This window comes from Triturus cristatus, chromosome 5_2 (genome assembly GCF_964204655.1).
Source record: "Triturus cristatus chromosome 5_2, aTriCri1.1, whole genome shotgun sequence".
Taxonomy (NCBI): Eukaryota; Metazoa; Chordata; class Amphibia; order Caudata; family Salamandridae; genus Triturus; species Triturus cristatus.
Genome location: NC_140588.1, coordinates 1053072323 through 1053092401, shown reverse-complemented (window position 1 = coordinate 1053092401; position 20079 = coordinate 1053072323). Strand labels below are relative to the sequence as shown.

Genomic DNA, 20079 nt, shown 5'->3' with positions numbered 1-20079 from the left:
TGTGGGTGCATTAAATATTCCTGGTGCCAGCTTTGAAGTGGAAGAAACTTCTAGAGCTTTCCCCCCATTGATGGCTCCAGAACTTCCTCCCTGCCTATGTCCCAAGATGTCTGGGGTGACAAAAGCCTGGTGTCAAGTTCTTTGTGAGCATGCTATGGCAGATCCTTTGAAATGTAAGCGAGACAGGAAACAGCTCCCCCCTCTCATTCTGTCAGCATGGCCCTCTCCCAGTTACACCCAGGTCCTATTGTTCACTGTCTGGACCCAGTACGCATTCCTGATGGGGGAGCAATTAACAGGCCCAGGCAGCTGGAAACTCCAAGAATGCCTCTGAAAGTTTAGGGCAGGAAAATGCCACCTTTCTAAAAGTAGCATTTTCAAAAATGTTATCTAAAATCAAAATTTATCATTAAAGAAGATCTTAAATTACAATGTATTTGAGCCCAAACAAGATATTTCTACCGACTCCAAATCAAAAGTTAGTACTTATTAAATGTATTAGGGTAACCCAATGTTGTCCTAAGGGAGAGGTAGGCCAGACAATAGTGAACAATGACTTTGGAAGTGTTGCTCAGATATGAATTTATCTTAAATAAATGAAAAGAAAGAGGTGTTTGGCAAAACAGGAACAAGTTGGTTTAATTAAACGCTGCGGCGGGGAGAGCCTGGACAGAATGCGTCTGCTCAGAATCTCTCGATGTACAATGATTTGGCCGTTAATTTATACAGTTTAGGAGGTACAATACAATGTTCTCTACATTCCAAAAGAGCATCTTAGTCATAAATCACTCACAGGTTCGCATCTGATAAGGACACTGATAGTTGTGGCTACCCCTACACACGAGACACACCATGAAACAGGCCCTTATCACCAGCCGACTGGACTACGGCAATGCCCTCTACGTAGGAATCACCGCACACCTTCTGCAGGGACTTCAGACTGTACCGAACGCTGCAGCCAGACTCATCCTTGGTCTTCTCCGACAAACACACATTACACCCCACCTCAGGAAACTCCACTGGCTCCCGCTCAGAAAGAGATTTATATTCAAGCTGCTGACCTACGCACACAAGGCTCTAAACAAACCAAGAAACCGCCTACCTTAAACACTGCATGAACTTCCACCAACCATCGAGAAGAGTACGCTTCACCTCCCTTTCACTTGCCCATACTCCCCACATCTACAGAAGTAGAAGTGGAGGACGCTACTTCTCCCACTTCATAGCAAAGACCTGGAAGAGCCTCCCCAAGCACCTCTGGACCATCAAGTCACTTCCGGAATTCCGAATGGCTCTCAAGACCTGGCTGTTACAAATCCTGATTGATTAATTGATGGCTCTCGACCTCGGGGAGAGCTAATATGGGACAATGTAAATGTGTCAAAATGTCTGGTGTGAGGAGCATGTGATTGCTATGTGTGGTGTGCATGTCGTGTCGATTAGTTGAGGGAAACTGTCCAGCCCAACATGCTGCGTAAAGAGGGCAAAAACAATGGTGTCAAGACCAAGAGAGATTTTTTTCAATCAGAGGAAGACGCTGTTGCCTCTCTTTCAAAGGGATGACCCAGAAGAGGAAGACCACGTACTGCCATCCTGATTATCTATAACAAGGCCCTGCTCCATAACCTTCTGAAGGATGTGAGAGATACATTCGGAGAATAGATAGGAAAGTGTCCTTGATGGTTTTGACGATCTCAAAGTTAGAGTTGCCCAAAATGAGTTAAAGCCGGGAGGCCTTGACCAATGCCTGTTCAGGGTTGAGAGTCGGGTGCATAACTTCGAGAAAACAATGAGAGAGCTTGAGGGCTTCAAGGAGTGCTCCATCACAGCCCTAAGTTGCTCAAAGAGGTGGACTAACCGGACAACTTGGCAAGGCTTCTTTCTTGAGGATCCTATGTATCCCACAATGGCAGGAGAGAGAGGACCTGGTGGAGGTGATCATGAGGCATACTTGGGTGTGAGGATGTCACCTCTTTGGAAGTATGTAAAGTGCTGAACTGCCAAAAAGAGACCAAAGTATGGACCTCAGGGTGTCCTCGAAGAATTAGAGATTTTGCAATAACGAGAAACATCGCTGTAGGCATACTACAGAAAATAGAGCTACAACTTTTCCGACTCGCAGGCAAGAAAGAAAGGATGAACTCTCTGACATAGAGGGCTGTCGAGCATCTTAAAGAGACCTGAGGTCTGTGGCCCTAAAGTGGCTGGAAGCTTCAACCACTCTCCATGGTTTTAAAGACTTTTTCCTGTAGGTTTTTATTGTACATTTCACCCTCCCCAATAACCTATTCTTTTGATCCTGTCCTTTAAAGGAGAGTTGTGATACTGTTTGTATCATGTCAGCACATACTTTGAGGCGTCCTTTGTATACAAATGGGTCATATTATGATTATTGGACCAGTCAGTGTAATGTTGCTTGATTACAACAGCACAATCTGTGAGTTATCCTCACATACACTCATTTTTTGGTAAAGGCACTTATTTTTCCTCAACAGACTTTGAGCGGGAGCAAGAGAGAGAAAAACACAAAAGGGGGTAACAAGGAGGAAGCGAAAGACAGAAAAAGAGTGGTAAAGGGAGAAAGCAGGGATGCAAAAGAACCAGCAAGAGAATATATAAATAGGCAGGGAGTGTCTGGTTGTGGAGTAAAAAGTCACAAGGTGAAATCAAAACTGCACAGCCGTGGTATTCGGCACCCCATCCTTCAATGGTGCTGCACAGAACTTTGGACCTCTGCACATTTTCTGTAACAAATCAAGCATTGATCAAGACAACAGCCAAAGAAGTTGCATTAATCATTATTTCAGAATCTAATTTTATTTACAGCCTTGGGTCTTGGTCCTTGTCAGATCAGAGAAGGACTCGCCATGGGTTTGTTTGCTAGACTTCTCTCTATCAATGTTTCCCTGCCCCACTGGCATTACATTCACAGTATGATGACACCACAACTTCACCGACCATACAAGGCAACTTTCAGTAATAACATGTCATTATATCTCAGTCATTAGCCTCTCCAAAAGCCAGATGTTGGTGAGTTATCCACACATACATTCCACGCATAGAAGGCCAGTAATAACATTCAAGAATCATACAGTCAGACAATTTGACCCCCAAAGCTTGCTGTATGTAAACTCCTCTGGCTACACCAGAATGAGGAAGTTGTCACTGAGAGGACAGAGATCTGGTACAGTGAGCCTCGCGATTAGCCCTGTTCATCCTTTTATAGTTGGACCCACATTTACTAACACTGTGCATCAGCTTTGCATCACTTTGGTGCCACAAACCAGGTGCAAAGTGTTAGAGTAGCATTTACTATCCAATTTAAATCAGGATTGGCACTGCTTTCAGTTACTTTGCATCGGGTAGGAGTAGCGTTCCCATGCAACCACTAGTGGGGTTTGACGCAAATCCCTATGTACACACACTGGCGCAGAAGGATTTGTGTCAAAATCTTACACCTCCTCGAGGCAGGCATGATGAGGAGAGATGTTTTCATTTCCTCTCATTTTTCTACCTTTGCATAAGTGCTGCATTGTACAGCAAACAACGAAGTAGGAAACCTCTTTAATGTGTAGTTTTTGTACTGGGGGGGACCCCTTCTAGGACAAAAGCAATGCTTCAGACAATGCACTAATCGTTGCAGTATGGCGCAAGGGTGTGTGAGTTGGCACTTGGCTTCCATAAAATGCACCATATCTAAGTAAATGCTACATTTTCTCTCTCTCTTTGAAATCTGGGCCTAGATTTGTTTCTTAGCTACATGTTTTCTTTTTAAAAATAAATACTTTCTTTACAAATTGTTATTGAGATCTCTACATGAAATCCTTTTCGTCTGAAATTATGGCACTATCTGTTCTGTATAACATCTTTGCAACTCTCTGCCCTCATAAATACAATCAATAAAACACAATTTCCGCTTCCACAAACAAATGGGTAATTGGCTCCTCTGTAAACTCTCAAAGTCCAAGTTCTCAGTCAATGCAAGGAGGCCACACAAGGTGAACAAATGATTTGCATTGCATCACATCTTCCTCACCTAGCCAATCACAGGCAAGGCAGCAGCAAAATGCATCAGGTACAGTACATATGATTGGAAGAGGTGTCCAAAAAGGAAAGTCTATAAAAGCAAGAGTGTAAACCTGTGCAAAAGGAAGAATGTAGACTACTATGAAGTGACAAGTGTAAACTGAAGAATACAAACCTCCATGAATGAATGAATCTAAACATCAGGCAAAGAAAGCATGTAAACCTCCATGAATGAATGAATGTAAACCTCAGGCAATGAAAGAGTGTAAACCTTAACGAATGGAAGCATGTGCATGTCCAAGAATGGAAGTGTGTAAACTCCATGAAGGGAAGCGAGTAAAGTTTAATGAATGGAAAAGTGTAAACCTCCATGAAGGGAAGCGTGTAAACTTCAATGAGTGGAAGAGTGTACATTTCCATGAAGGGAAGCGTATAAGCCACAATGCATGGAAGAGTGTACATTTCTATGAAGGGAAGAGTGCTGTAAACCTCCATGAATGGAAGAGTGTGAACCTCTATGAATGGAAGAGTGTACGTTTCCATGAATGGAAGAGTGTACGTTTCCATGAATGGAAAACTGTAAACCTCCATGAAGGGAAGAGTGTAACCCTCCATGAATGGAAGTGTGTACGTTTCCATGAATGGAAGAGTGTAAACCTCCATACCTCCATGAATGAAAGAGTGTATACCTCCATGAATGGAAGTGTGTAAACTTCTATGAATGGAAGATTGCAAACCTCCATACCACCATGAATGGAAGAGTGTATAACTCCATGAATGGAAGAGTGTACGTTTCTATTAATGGAAGAGTGTATGTTTCCATGAATGGAAAAGTGTAAACCTCCATGAAGGGAAGCATGTAAACTTTAATGAATGGAAGAGTGTAAACCTCCATGAAGGGAAGCGTGTAAACTTCAATGAATGGAAGAGTGAACATTTCCATGAAGGGAAGCGTGTAAGCCACAATGAATGGAAGAGTGTACATTTCTATGAAGGGAAGAGTGTAAACCTCCATGAATGGAAGAGTGTGTGTTTACATGAATGGAAGAGTGTACATTTACATGTATGGAAAAGTGTACGTTTCCATGAATGGAAAAGTGTAAACCTCCATGAAGGGAAGAGTGTAAACTTCCATGCCTCCTTGAATTAAAACATGCAAACTTCCATGACGGTAAGAGTGTAACCCTCCATGAATTGGAAGTGTATACGTTTCAATGAATGGAAGAGCGTAAACCTCCATGAAGGGAAGAGTGTAAACTTCCATGCCTCCATGAATTAAAATGTGTAAACCTCCATGAAGGTAAGAGTGTAACCCTCCATAAATTGGAAGTGTGTACGTTTCCATGAATGGAAGAGTGTAAACCTCCATACCTCCATGAATGGAATAGTGTATACCTCCATGAATGGAAGACTGTAAATTTCCATGAATGGAAGAGTGTAAACCTGCATACCTCCATGAATGGAAGAGTGTATAGCTCCATGAATGGAAGAGTGTACGTTTCCATGAATGGAAGAGTGTACGTTTCCATGAATGGAAAAGTGTAAACCTCCATGAAGGGAAGAGTGTAAACCTTCATGCCTCCATGAATGAAAAAGCATAAACCTCCATGAAGGGAAGAGTGTAAACCTCCATGAATGGAAGAGTGTAAGCCTCTATACCACCATGAATGGAAGAGTGTATACCTCCATGAATGGAAGAGTGTAAACTTCCATGAATGGAAGAGTGCTTGTTTCCATGAATGGAAGAGTGTAAACCTCCATGAAGGGAAGAGTGCAAACCTCCATGAATGGAAGACTGTAAACCTCCATGAATGGAAGAGTGTAAACCTACATGAATGAAAGAGTGTAAACCTTCATGAAGGGAAGAGTGTAAACCTCCATGAATGGAAGAGTGTAAACCACTATGAACGGAAGAACACACACCTCCATGAATGAAAGAGTGTAAACATAGAAGAAGGGAAGAGTGTAAACCTACATGTCTGATTAACTTCCTACTAACTCTCCCTTGTCCATTTCTTTCCTTAGGTAGCACCTATTCATTCTTGCATGTGAGGGTCCTCCTGAATTACAGTATCTTTCTATTTATGATATCATTTTGTTACATCCAACCCCCTGATTGCATGGTTAGACTGGGACTAAAAATAGGCCCGGGCACCCCAAAAAAGTTGCCACATTTATGGAATACAACATTTCCCAAAATATTGCTTGCTTATAGCCAGGGAGCTAATTTGGTGGGAAATTCAAGAAAAAGAGGAGCATTTTAAAGCTTGCAATGACTTATCACTGGCAAAGAATGGAAACAGCATAATTCAACGGCCGCTTTTCTGCAGGATGCCTGACAGCCATCTTAAACCCTATAAATCTACACCCCCATAGGTCTTTAAGCTTAGGTCCCTGAGCTCATGGCCCCCCTCATGTCTCGAACACACCTGCCAATATCAGAGCTCAAACCTCTGGTCATCCTTAGAGATGCCCCATTCTCAATCACCAACAGATCCCCAGAGGATCATGCACACCCTCAGGCCTGTAGGCTTCTATTCACCCTCAGGGACCCATGAGCGCTGCTCACCCTAAGGCCTTGAAGCTCTTGCTCTCTATCAGTTGCTCCCTAAGCTACTCACTCAGCCTCAGAACCTCTAAGCTGATTTCCCCTCTCAGGTTTCCTGAGGCTACTGCTCACCCTCAGGTCCAGGAGACTCGCTCTTTTTCCAGCCACGCTTTCTTCTGTCAGTCCCACAGAGATCTCTCCACTATCAGTTCACCAGTGTGATTCAGAGTACACATATTATTACATCCTGTTGAGTACCATTTATTACCATGTCTCACGTGAGCCAAGGAAGCGATGGTGCTTTGTTTTGCCTCTGCTGTAGGTGGAGGACAGGCCTTGGGCATGAATTACAGTTGAGTGCTACACAAAATCCTCCTAAGTTTGGAGGAAGTACTAAAGTCAGAGGACAATATGCCATCAGAATTTCCTTCACCATACTATCCCTATGGCAAAGGAAAGTCCACCAGTGGATTCTCCTCCATATTTAGAACTTCCTCCAGAAATTGGAGGGTTCTGTCTTACCGCCTACAGCTACATTGAGCTTATAGACATCAGGTCCACAAGGGAACCAAGGACATTAGTTGAGCATCTTGAGCACCATTCATCAATCCCTTGTTCTTCCAAACCAGGAAACGTTTGACTCTGCTCCCACCCTCTCATCCACCCTCTTTCTTTGTCATTCCACTGTTGTTTCCCTCCTTTCCCCTTTAGCTTCTCATTTTTCACTGTCCTTCCCTTCCTTTACAAATCTCTTGTTCCACTCCTTCCCCCCTTCACTCTAGCTTTCCTCTCTTGACTCTTTCCCACGTCTCTAACTCCCTTTGTCTCCTTCCTCCCTTCCTTCCGTCCTTCCTTCCTTCCTTCCTTCCTTCCTTCCTTCCTTCCTTCCTTCCTATCCTTCCTTCCTTCCTTATTTCTCCTTTATCTGTTCTCTCCTCTCACCCTCTGTTTCCTCTCGCCTCTTTTTCTCTCTCCTCCCATTTTTTGACTTCTCATGTTATCTCTCTCCCCTCCCTTCAACCTCTCTTCCCTCTCCTTTTGTCCTAGATAAGGCCAAGTTTTACCAGAACTCTAACGGTTAACTCTTGATGCTGCATGGATCAATCTGTTTTGCTATAGTGCTGTCAACAAAAGACATGTCCCTTTTACTTGTTTATTTTCCTTTATTTGTTCAATGTAAAGTCATTTCCCTTCTTCATGTTGTTTTTTTTATTCATTAGAGAGGAAGGTATCCCTCACGTGCCTCTTTGGCCACAACTTAGACCATCGTAACACCTTAGATTAGACACAGCCATGTGCCAATCAGCCCTAGTCCTCATCCAATGGTAATAGTCCAGCATGATGTGCCAAGCCAGGTCCTCTTGGAACTGGAACATATGCCACCCAAGACAAGTTTCGGGCAAATTCTTCCTCCTCAGTCTGTTGCAGTTTGGTTCAAGTGGCGCTGTGAGCTTGGGACCTGCGTCTGGACATACCTGTCGAACTTAGGGTATAAAAATCAATCATTTAATAAGTAATGGATGGTATGCTTGAATTATTCTCGGCCACTGTTAAATATGCAATACAACCCATTCATTTTTGCTGATTATGTCACTTTGAATTAGACTCAGCCATATGAGCCTAGGTAAATGAGAACAGACAAGCGCGACCTGCCAAACCAGGTTTTCTCTCAACTGGATCACAAATAATCCAAGACTGGTTGAGACCTAGTTGGGCCTCTTCAGTTGGTTGCAACTTGGTTCCACTGGCACAGTGAGCACGGGATCCACATCTGGGTATACCTGTCGCACTTAGAACTTCACAATAAAGAGAAAAAAAGGATTTATTGAATGTTTACTGGGATATCTTTTAAGTTGCATGCCCGAAAGATTAGGAAAATGTTGTGTTTTATGGAATAGGATTTCATATTTCACCTTTCTTATTGCCTTAATGATGTTTTATCTTGTTTATTAAATTAATCATTTATTGTTTTTTCGCAATTTTTATGTTTTTATAACTGAAATAAAGACTGATTGACTTGACTTGATTGATTGCTCTAAACTCAGCCGCTGGTAATTTCTCGGGCCGCATCCCAACCCATCGATCTGTTGCTCATCATACCACCTCGGGTGAGATGCAGCCACGTGCAAATCAGCGATGGTTCTGCTCCAATGGAAGCAGTCTACATTGAACTGCCAAGCCAGGTCTACTCAGAGCAGGAACGCAAGTGACCAAAGGCCAGTTTTAGCCTAATTGCGCCTCTTCTGCCAGCTACAACTTGGCTCCAGTGCGAATGCGAACCATGTCTGGGCATATCAGCCACACGTGGATGGAGTGCTTGAATCTGTCTAAGCCAGAGGTAATTACTCAGGCCGCATCCCAGGCCATCGTTTTTTTGGTAATCTCAGTGCTTAATTGATAAGTAAAATAAGTGCCAGTGCTCTTGTCAGGAGGCCACTGCAGCTTACACCACAAATTGCCCCTGCCCTGCTGCCAATGGTACTAACAACACAACTACTAACCCTCACACTCCTACAAGTGTGAGAATTCTTACTGTTCTCGGCTGCATATAGCTATAAGAATGGCTTAGTGGGAGGTAATAGTCATTTTTAAAGTATATTGAATGAATAATTTACTGGTGTCGTCATCTCTAAATCAGCCAGACAGCGCCACATTGTGGAGACTGTCACAAGCGCCGGTGTTGACAATTAAGTGCTGGTGCCAAGTACCGGAAACCACTGGCTCAAATTAAGCACTGGGTGATCTACACCCTAATGCACTTATCTCCTTATGGCAGATCAAGATGTTTCCACTCCTCTGCTGCAGATGACAGCATCAGGAGGTATGAGCTCACAGCTAGAGCTGCTGACTGTGAAAGTGAGAACCAGAATCAAATTCTGGTCTTACCTCAACATACTGTAATTCTTGGCAAATCACTTAGGGGCCGATTCACAGAACTAACTTAAGACAAAATCCTAAACGTACTACTTTTGGTATTCACAGAAGGCATTTAGTAGTAGTAAAGTTAGGATTTTGTCTTAAGTTTGACTTAAGACAAACTTAAGACAAACTTAAGACAGACTTAAGACAGACTTAATACCGACTTAAGACAAATTTAAGACAGACTTAAGGAAGACTTAAGACAAAATCCTAACTTAAGTCTGTCTTAAGTCTGTCTTAAATCTGTCTTAAGTTTGTCTTAAGTCTGTCTTAAGTCTGTCTTAAGTCTGTCTTAAGTTTGTCTTAAGTTTGTCCTAACTTTACTACTACTAACTGCCTTCTGTGAATACCAAAAGTAGTAAGTTTAGGATTTTGTCTTAAGTTAGTTCTGTGAATCGGGCCCAGGAGCTAATCTATTCATCAGCGGGAGGCCCATTTCTCCACCAAGGTGACAGAGTAAATTACTCCATCGGCCTGATGGAGACGCCACCCACTGAATTTGGTGGTAATTTCGAAGGCATTGCCAGGAATTGCTGTCAAATCGCATCCTGTCAATGCTTTTCACAGCTTGGTGCAGGGCTCCGTCAACATGATAGAGCCTTGCACCAAAATGGTTTCTTTTTTATTTTCCAAAAGAAAATCCCTAAGCAGGATTTTCTTTTAAAAAATAAAAAAGATAAGGCCCCTCTCACCATGGAGTTATCTTCCATGGTGAGGAGGGTATTTTTAGTTTTTTACTGGCATTAAAAAATAGCTATATGTCCACCCATCCTAGTTAGGCGGATGGACATATTGCTAATTCTCTGATGGCCCTCAGACTCCATTGAGCAGTCGGAGAAGTTTGGCGACATCGGTTACGGAGTAGTCACTAGTGTAGACAAATCTATGGTCTACAGGCATATAAATAGGACAGAAGAACCACTGTGTTGGCAGGGAGGGTACTCCATCGCTGTTGCGCCGAGGTTCCCTCTCCACCAACAATTAAAATGGCCTCTCAGTCTCCTCGTGCTAAAAATGTGTGAATAGACTGGCACGCTCAAAAAGCACTCTAATGTGGTCAGACCAGGTTTGTGCCATAAGAAACTGAAGAAACACATGGGTGACATTTTGTTGACTGGGATGAAACTCTTGAAGAAGTCGAATATGAATAGAAGCATGTGCCCATGGCTTCGCAGTCTAATTGTTACTGCCTGCTGTAGTATGAAGGGGGCAACAGTAGAACTCCCAGGACAGTCTCCAGTGCTTCTTTACAGCCCCCAACTCTGCCCACCTGAGGCAAGTGCTAATTGCTGCAAAAGGTTCCTCAGCTGTCCTTCCAGCAGAGTTTCAGTGTTATCCCCTGGAGGCTGGGCTGCAAGGAGGCGTGCATCAAGCTGCACTCAGTCTCGTTCTGAACATGGCAATGATCCAGCCGGCCTATGTGTGTTTGGTCCATTTCCACACAAATGCCATAGGGCCGCAGCAGCCTTTCAGGTTGTGGGGAAGCAGAATAGCAGAACCAGTGAAATGAGGCCTGCTAGTTCCCCCACTCCCTAAAAACAAATGAACTGCCATTGGCCAAAGGCCAGATAGGCAATGGTTAACTTCCTATGTTTCCAGGACACCCCCTGTCCCTAGTTTTCTGCACCAATATATATTTTTCCAACCAAGAGGTAAACCAAGTAATTGACTGGGAAGTCAAGCATCAGTGTGGCACCTGTGATGAACAATTGGATGATAAACGTACTTCTGTGTGAATCAAAATGGATGGGATGCCACATCTGGACATTGCTAGATTGGGTAATCACCTTGACATCGCTGTCTCCCTCCTTTACATGTAAAATACAGGGTTTTCTTTTTAATTGATTTTTACAGATAAATACAGGCAGAAAACCATCTCTTTTCCTCTCTATAAATATTTTTAAATATGGATAAAACAAAAGTTTGGTCTATTTTTGATTAATTCTGCATGCTTTGCAGATTGACAGCAAAAAGAGCTAAAAAAGCAAGAGATTCCTAATTAGGCTTGAGCAGCTGTAGGTGTGCATAAGGCTGATGCTAAAAAACGCATGTTTACATTTGACTGTGTTCATTTATCATCCATGACTACTGACATCACTGCAACCTGTCAGGCATTCAATTATGAGTGAATATTTATTAATTTAATAAATGTGGAAATACACTTGCTTCAGCTTACTTTTTCACCAAACCTAAAATAAATATGGATAAACATTACAAAAATTAGCAAAAAATAAATATAGATAAATACAGATGAAAATGTTCACAAATAAATAGCATAAAACCAGAAGCACTAATCACAAACCATCAATTCACTACAACGAACGTCCAGATTAATGAAGTTTGACATTTTCATTCAGTGAAATAATAATTTCACAAACCACTGAAGATGACATAATGCAACATAAAATCCACATAATGCAAGACAACCTCTTGGATAGCTGTCCGCAGCTTGATTCATGCAGTACAGTTATACCCTGCATGCCACAGCGCAGGAAAGGTTATTCCAACACAGGTCGTTTAACAAAGATTTATTTAAATGAGTTGTTGTTATTTTTGTTTTTTCTTGCTGTGTAAAATCCGCTAAGATCCCCTCTTTTTTTGTTTGATTTGAGGGGAACGCCGAAACACCCTTTTAAAATATTTTTTTATATATGTATATCTATGTAGATATATATATAGATATCTATAGCTATATATCTATATATCTCTCGATATATGTACATATATATAGACAGAGATAGATAGTTTGACAAATCTTCAGGAAATGTTCAAACTTTTAACGACGCTCACTTCAGAAGCAATCATTAAAGTTTCGGGGTGATTCGTCAATTGGGGGCCAAGAAAAAAGTGAGGTCTCAAAATGCGTTTTCCTCATGTAATTTCCCATAGGACTTTTAGACACGACTACAGCCTGAACCACTGAATGGAGTTACACCAAATTTAGCATAAAGGTAGCTGTTGGTCGAGAAAGCGACCTTTTAGTAAATTGGTGCAAATCCATTCCGTAGTTGTGGAGTTATTAAAGAAAAAAACAAATTTGACTATCTAGGGACACGAAGGCTTCGTGAACCCCCCCCGATCTGGTAATGAGATTTGATTGGCTGCCAAACCTTTAATCAGGAAGTGTTGGCAGCCATCTTGGGACTCAGCTTCAGCCGATTTCCCAAATAGACACAGAAAAAAAGAAAAGGGGGCAGCGTACGAATACCCTAACCCCGCAGCCTTGGTCCTGGGGTCCCAGAGGGCCCTTGGCAGGGCAAAAAAGCATTTCATGGCGGACCTGTGGCACCGACTAAATGTTTGCCAAAAATAATCCAGACTCCTGCGCAAGGACCCCCCTCCTGAGCTTGCTAGAAGCCCCAGGAACCACCACCTCCCTGAGGCTTTCTATTTAAAAATAGAGGGGTGGTCCTGCGGACCCCCTCCTTGGCTTCCTATAAGCCCCAGGGACCACCACCTCCCTGGAGCTAAAGAAACAATCATGGGGGGGCAGCGCAGACCTCCCCCGAAGCCCCAGGGACCAACACCTCCCGGGGCTAAATAACGGCTAATTGGGGAATTGGGGTGGCTCTGCAGACTGCCCTGAGCGCTGGGAACCAACACCTCACCGGGGCCAAATACTTTTTAAACAATGGGAGAGGGGCCGCGTGGCCTACGCTCCCGGGCCACATATTCCCCAGGGACAAGCACCGCTACGGGGCTGGCCCTGATAGAAAAGGAGGGGGGCCGTGTGCGGCCCCGGGAACTGCCACCGCCCCAGGGCCGGTTCCTGATTTATCCCGAGGTGCCCACCCCAGGTACATAGCTGTTTGTTTTGGTTAAGCAAACACTCCGTTTCCAGCACGTAGGAGCTGTCAAAGTGATCCCGCTTGCCTACAGACATGCTCCCTGTGTGCAATTGCAATGCCAGCTTCCACAGGAGGTGGGGAGCTGTCTGGGAAAGTGGGGGCATTTAAGTTCCCCTGCAGTCCCCATCCTGCATGTTGGGTGCCCTGGGTGAGCTCCATGGCACCAAGGAGACATGGCCAAGCCATGGGAATGGGGTCCTCGGAGCCGAAATCAACCCAGGGAGGGGGGCCGCATGGCTTCCCTCCCCCCATTCAGTTAATGCCAGGTCCCGGGGTATGGGTTCCCCGAAGCTGAATCATCCCCAGGAGGGGGCCGTGCAGTCCCCCTCATACATTCAATTAAGGTTGGGCCCTTGTGCAGAAGCAGACAAGAGAGAGGGCAGAAAAACAAGCATAAAAGGTAAAGGGAGGGCAGAAAATCAAGCAGAATGGGCAAAACAGAAGGCAGAAAAAATAGCAGGAAAGGTAAAACAAAGGGTAGAAGACAAGCAGAAAAAGGTAAAACAGAGGGCAGAAAAACAAGCAGAAAAGGCAAAACAGCGGGCAGGAAAGACAAAACAGAGCAGAAGAGGGCAAAACAGAGGGCATAAAAACAAGCAGGAAAGGCACAACAGAGGCAGAAAAATGAGCAGGAAAGGCATAACAGGGGGCAGAAAAACAAGCAGAAAGGCAAAGCAGAACAGAAGAGGGAAAAACAGTGAGCACTCAGACTCTCACCCACCCACACACACCCACTCAGAGATTCATACACCCACTCACAGACCCAATGAGACACTGACACACCCACTCACAAACCAACTTAAACACTCATGCACAGACCCACTTACAGACTAACGCACCCAATCACAGACCCACTCAGACTCATGAACCCATTTACAGACCCACTCAGAGATTCACCCACTCACTCACAGACCCACTCAGACACATGTGCACCCACTCACAGACCCTCTTAGACACTCATGCACCTACTCACAGACCCACTCAAAGATTAATGTACTCACTCACAGATCCACTCAGAGACTCATGCACTCATTCACAGACCCACTGAGAGACTCATGCACTCACTCACAGACCCTCTCAAAGACTCATGAACTGACTCCCAGATCTACTCAGACACACATGCCCCCACTCACAGACTCATTTAGACACTTATGAACCCACTCACAGACCCACTCAGAGACTCACACACCCACTCACAGACCCACTCAGAGACTCACCCACCCACTCACAGACCCACTCAGAGACTCACACACTCACTCACTGACCCACTCACAGACTCATGCACTCAATCACAAATCCACTCAGAGACTCATGTACTCACTCACAGACCCACTCACATACTCACACACACACTCACTGACTCACACCCCATTTACAGACCCACTCAGGCACTCATTCACTCACAGACTGACTCACACACTCATCGGGGCACTCACAAGCCCACTCATACCTTCTGACACCCACTCAGACACCCATGCACCTACTCAGACACCCACTCATATACTCACACACCCACTCAACAGCCACTCAGACACTTGCACATCCACTCACAGACCCACTCAGATGCTCAGCACCCACTCATACAACCAGTAAGCCACTTATGCAGCCCCTCCCAGACCCACTCAAACAAGCACACCCCCATTGACAGACCCACTAAGACACTCCCACCACCCACTCACTGAGAAACTCATGAACTTACTCACTGTCAAAGTTTACTGGTTGCAGTTAGGAAATAAAATTTTAAAAACCTTAAAAATCCACATTTTAAAAACCAAAGGTTACAGTAACATTATAGTTAAGAAATAACATATAAAATGTAGAAATTCACTAAAAAAGCCAAAGGTTAGAGGGACATTATAGTTAGAAATTGAATTGAAAAAAACCTTAGAAAATCACTGAAAAAAACAAAGGTTACAGGGACATTATAGTTAGGCTCATTTTTCACTCATACAAAACCATAGAAATTTAGCAGTCTTAGTTATCTGAGCTAACTATAAATTTCACCCCACGCAAAGCACTGCTTATGACCTCACATATTACATCACTCATGACGTGGTCAGTGACATCACTGATGACATCTTAAATGGCATCACTGATGACATCATACACATAACTACTCGCCCACCCACTCACATCCCTATACAACCTCACATACACCCACTCACACACTCACACAACCACTCCCATACCCATTCACAACCCAAAAAAATACTCACACAACCACCCATTCATCCAGAAATACACACACATCCATACACTCACTCATACAACCACTCACACAACCACTCACTCACCCATACAGCTACTCATACAACCAGTCACTCATCCATACAGCCAGTCACATATCCACACACTGACCCATACAGCTACTCACACGCTCACGTATTTACCTATACAGCCACTCACAAACTCACTCCCTCTCCTATACAGCCTCTTAACACAGCCACTCACTCACCCATACAAGCACTAACACCCTCACTCACACAACCCCTTGCATACCCCTTCACACATCCATACAAACACTCACACATCCGCTCAATCACCGATACAGCCATTCACCCAGACACTCACTCTCCAATACAACCACTCACACACTAACTCACTTAAACAAACACCAACTCAAACATCCACTCATTCACCCATACAGCCACTTACACACCGTCACTGACTCATACGACCATTCAGATACCCACTCACTCACCCATACAGTCTCTCACACACCCATTCACCCACCCATATAGCCATTCACACAGCCAGTTACTCACCCATAAAGCCACTGACACACCCACTCACTCACTAATACAGCCACTCACACAGCCATTCACTCACCCACACAGCTACTCACACACCCACTTATAGACCCATACATCCACTCAGACACTTATACAGCTACTCAGACACCCACTCATACATGGATACAGTCACACAGTCACTCACATAATGTATGTTAAAAATAGTATCACTCATTAGTAGTACACCTAGTATACTAATTTAACTTTTGTAGTAGCTTAGTATATATGTTTAACAATCATAAATTCTTACAAAATACACTCGCTAGATGATGTCATCAGTGATGTCATTTGAGATGTCATCAGTGATGTCACTGACCATGCCAGGAGTGATGTAATATGTGAGATCACAAGCAGTGCATTGCAGGGGCATAAGTTATAGTTAGCTCAGGTGACTATAACTGCTAAATTTCTATGGTTTTGTACAGGTGAAATCTGAGACTAACTATAACATCCCTGTAACTTTTGTTTTTTTCAGTGAATTTCTATGTTTGTAAATTCTATTTCCTAGCTATAATATCCTTGTTACCTTTGGCTTTTTTAATGTAGATAGATCCACACCCTGAACCCTAAAAAATCCTTTACCTCTACACATACTCTGGCAGGAACTTTAAAATCCCATTCTGTTTACCTCTTTTTACCAGTACCTGTCCTTGAATCCTAAAAAACCCTTACTTCCTTTTCCCTCTACCCACACCTAAACCATAGAAACCCCTTACCTCCCTTTACCCCACCCACCCTTGAACCCTAAAAGAATCCTTACCCCTCTTTACCTCCAACCACCCCTCAAACCTAATTACTCCTTACACCATTTTACCTATACCCACCTCTGAACCCTAAGAGCCCCTTACCTCCCTTTACATCTACCCACCCGTACACCCTAAGGAACCGTTACCTCCCTTTACATCTACCCATTCTTAAACCCCAAAAAACACCTACCTCTAATCGCCCATGAACTACAACCCCTTACCTTCTTTTATCTCTCCTCGCTCATGAAGCCCGAAAAACACAGATATCCCTTTTCTTCTATCCACTCTGAACCCCAAAACCCCCTTACATCCCTTTATCCAGGGCTTTAAGTGGGATGAAAAAACTTGGGGGGGGAGTTCTGTCAAAGGGGCATGGCTGATGTAATTAAGGGCGTGGTTTAAAACACAGAAACCAAAACTCTGTGCTTAGCATAGTGTTCCGCCCTACTGGTATTTTGCTGCTTCTGGCATTGCATCCAGATATATAATACAACAAGTAACATTACACATACAACAAGCTTGGACTATTGGCTTTGTCAATGGTTGTTAGTTGCATTCGATAAATAAGCAGCAACTATAGCTTCATTGTATATAACACGGAAAATGGTTCAGGTCTGAAATGATGAGACTGTGAAAGATCAATAACGAGTCTCTTTGAAGTTGCCACAAAAGGCAGTGAAGGGTCATACGGCTGCAGAGTTAAGATATTTTTCCACCCCTGAGGGTGAGGGCAAAAATGGAGAGCCCGATAGGGTCCCGTCTCAGCACCTCAGTTTTAGAACCGCGGGTGCTGAGCGCCGGCAGGCAGTCGCGGGTGGTTGGGTGGGTGGATCGCACAGGGATAAGGAGGGGAGGGAATTTAAAAATAAAACGAAAACGTACCTTACCGGGTCCCACACCGCCTCCGCTCCTGGCCGGGTCTCGCATTTTCCTGCTGCTTTCCTGCTCTCCTGCCTCCGGAAGGAACAGGAAGCAGACAGCCTCCCTCCCCTAAGCCAATCACAATGCTGCAATGGCAGCTTTGTAATTGGTGGGGCCGGCGCCCATCCAGGCACCTATGGGGAGGCCATTTTCTCTTTGTGTGCTGCATGAAGCCTACATAGAGAAAATGCAGAGTGCGCATGACTGGTTTGGTCGGCCCCACAGGGTCGACCAAACAGCCAGGCCCCACAGCATTGGGATAGCCACTCCTTGCCGACCACAACCAGTAATACCTTTCTGCTTTCTCGCTGTGCGAGAAGCAGAAAGATAAAATGGTATTTAAAATATCATTTTATGTTTCTGCTTCTTGCACTGCGAGAAAGCAGTGGGGCGACACTCCTCCGCCCTAATGGAGGAGCCGCCCCTGCCGGCAGGACCCGGCCCACTTAAAACCCTGATTTTACCTATACCCGCCCCTGAACTCCAAAAACCCTTGCCACTCTTTAGATTTACCCACCCTTGAACCCTACAAAACCCTTCCCTTAACCCTTGAATACATTTTTTAATGACATCAAAAATATGTAATTAAAAAAAAAAGAAAACAAGACTTTCCTGCATGGTATAGAATTGCGTTGTAAGTAGTCCAAAAACGGCATGTTTGGTACTTACCTGCGTTGCACTGACCTGCGTTGCAATGTCCCGCATAGTAAGCACTGCGAGGTAATCGCCACATGCCATGCAAGGCCTTCCAAGTGCGAGGCACCCCCTTAAACACACATCCGTCAGCCTCCCGCGACGGCCCGCGAAGGGCCCGCGGGAGGCGGCGGTGATCAGCCGGTCACTCGGGCAGAGCCCGCTATCAGCCTCCCGGCCTGTCCCCCTGTCTTGGGGACATGGGACTCTGTCACTTCCGTCAATAGACGCGGCAGCTGTGACAGCCGAGATAAAGCTGCCGCGGCCTTTATCGACTGGGCTGATGGAGGAGAACCGAGCCTCCCCTCCCCGGGGACGGCGACGCTGACGGATGCTTTCACGGCCTCCTCTGCCGCCTTATTTACAGACGTGCGTGTGTGCTCATGCGTGCACGGGGCACGCGTCTGTCAATGTGTACACAGGGGCACGGAGCTCTGGTGCTGGCTGTATGGCAGAAAGTGTGTAGTTAGTAGGAATGTCCGTGTATGGAGGTGTCTTTCGATATAAAACTGAATGAAAATTCAGCAATTTGCTTCAAGTTGCGTCGGTGACGTCACGTGCTGTTGACCCCAAGAGTCACGTCCTCAGGGTTCACGCCTTGGTGCACACAGCCCCTGAAACCATTACTAAGTAAGGGACTTATAATTTACAAGTTATAAATTATAAATTGTAAAGAAACGTATTTACCAAACATGGGGGCAGATTTATGAGCCCCTTGCGCCACTTTTGCGTCACTTTTAACATGGGAAAAGTGACGCAAAAGTGGCGCAAGGGGCTCATAAATCTGCCCCATGGTATATACCATTACTCCTCTTAAATATTTCCGATTCCCATTTTTTAACCCGTAAATATAAATAAGATATAGCATGAATAGACAATTAACGCACCGAAATCCACATGCCTTTCTTTGTCAACCTTTTCTCCAGATACATTTCAGCTGTTTTGATCTGTCAGGGGAAAACTAAGAGGGTGTGATTTCCATCAAACAACTTGTAATTTCCACCCTCATTCAAACAAGCATGTTGCACAGGGAGCAGAATTTCTCCCAGTACTTCTAATGAGGGCCTTAACAATGTGATTACTTCCTATCCGGCACTGCCATTGGAGACTAGGGGGGTGGCAAGTTCTTGTATCACCCTTGGTGAGGTTCTACATCAAGGATCACAAATTTGCTAAGGTTACAACGACTGCACTTTGCCACATTTGCATACAAATTGTCACATTTGCGCCAATTTATGTCTTGAAAGGTAAACGTGGAGGGAAAAAGTCTGAATAAATTTGCTACTATGCATAGAAACACTCTGCTACAGGTAAAACATGCAGAGAAAAAGCCCTCCCACAGCTTCCACTTGACAGGCTACTATTAAAGTGAAAATTATCTCGCAGCGAAGTGACAGTTGTTCTGCAGTGTGTGGAAAAACTTTGAAAAGGTGAGAGGGAAGTTAACTAGGAAACTTCACGAAGTCTGAAAATCCCACACGTAATAAAACTTTACTGGTGAAAAAAAAGCTTGCACACCCCCATTCATCATGGCCCTGCGACTGGGCGAGTAAAGGCAGGCTAGGATGGGGGGGGGAGTGGGGGGG

At 44.4% G+C, this 20079-nt stretch overlaps 1 long non-coding RNA gene across 2 annotated transcripts in view; it reads right to left on the bottom strand.

Annotated features, from left to right (window-relative positions):
* LOC146829652 (uncharacterized) overlaps positions 1-18754 on the bottom strand; it is a 204832-nt gene extending 186078 nt beyond the window's left edge. For both annotated transcript variants that reach the window (XR_014962031.1, XR_014962030.1), the window contains exon 1: positions 18470-18754. This is a non-coding gene — a long non-coding RNA (uncharacterized LOC146829652). The remainder of the gene's footprint in view (positions 1-18469) is intronic.
* Between the last annotated feature and the right edge of the window lie 1325 nt (positions 18755-20079).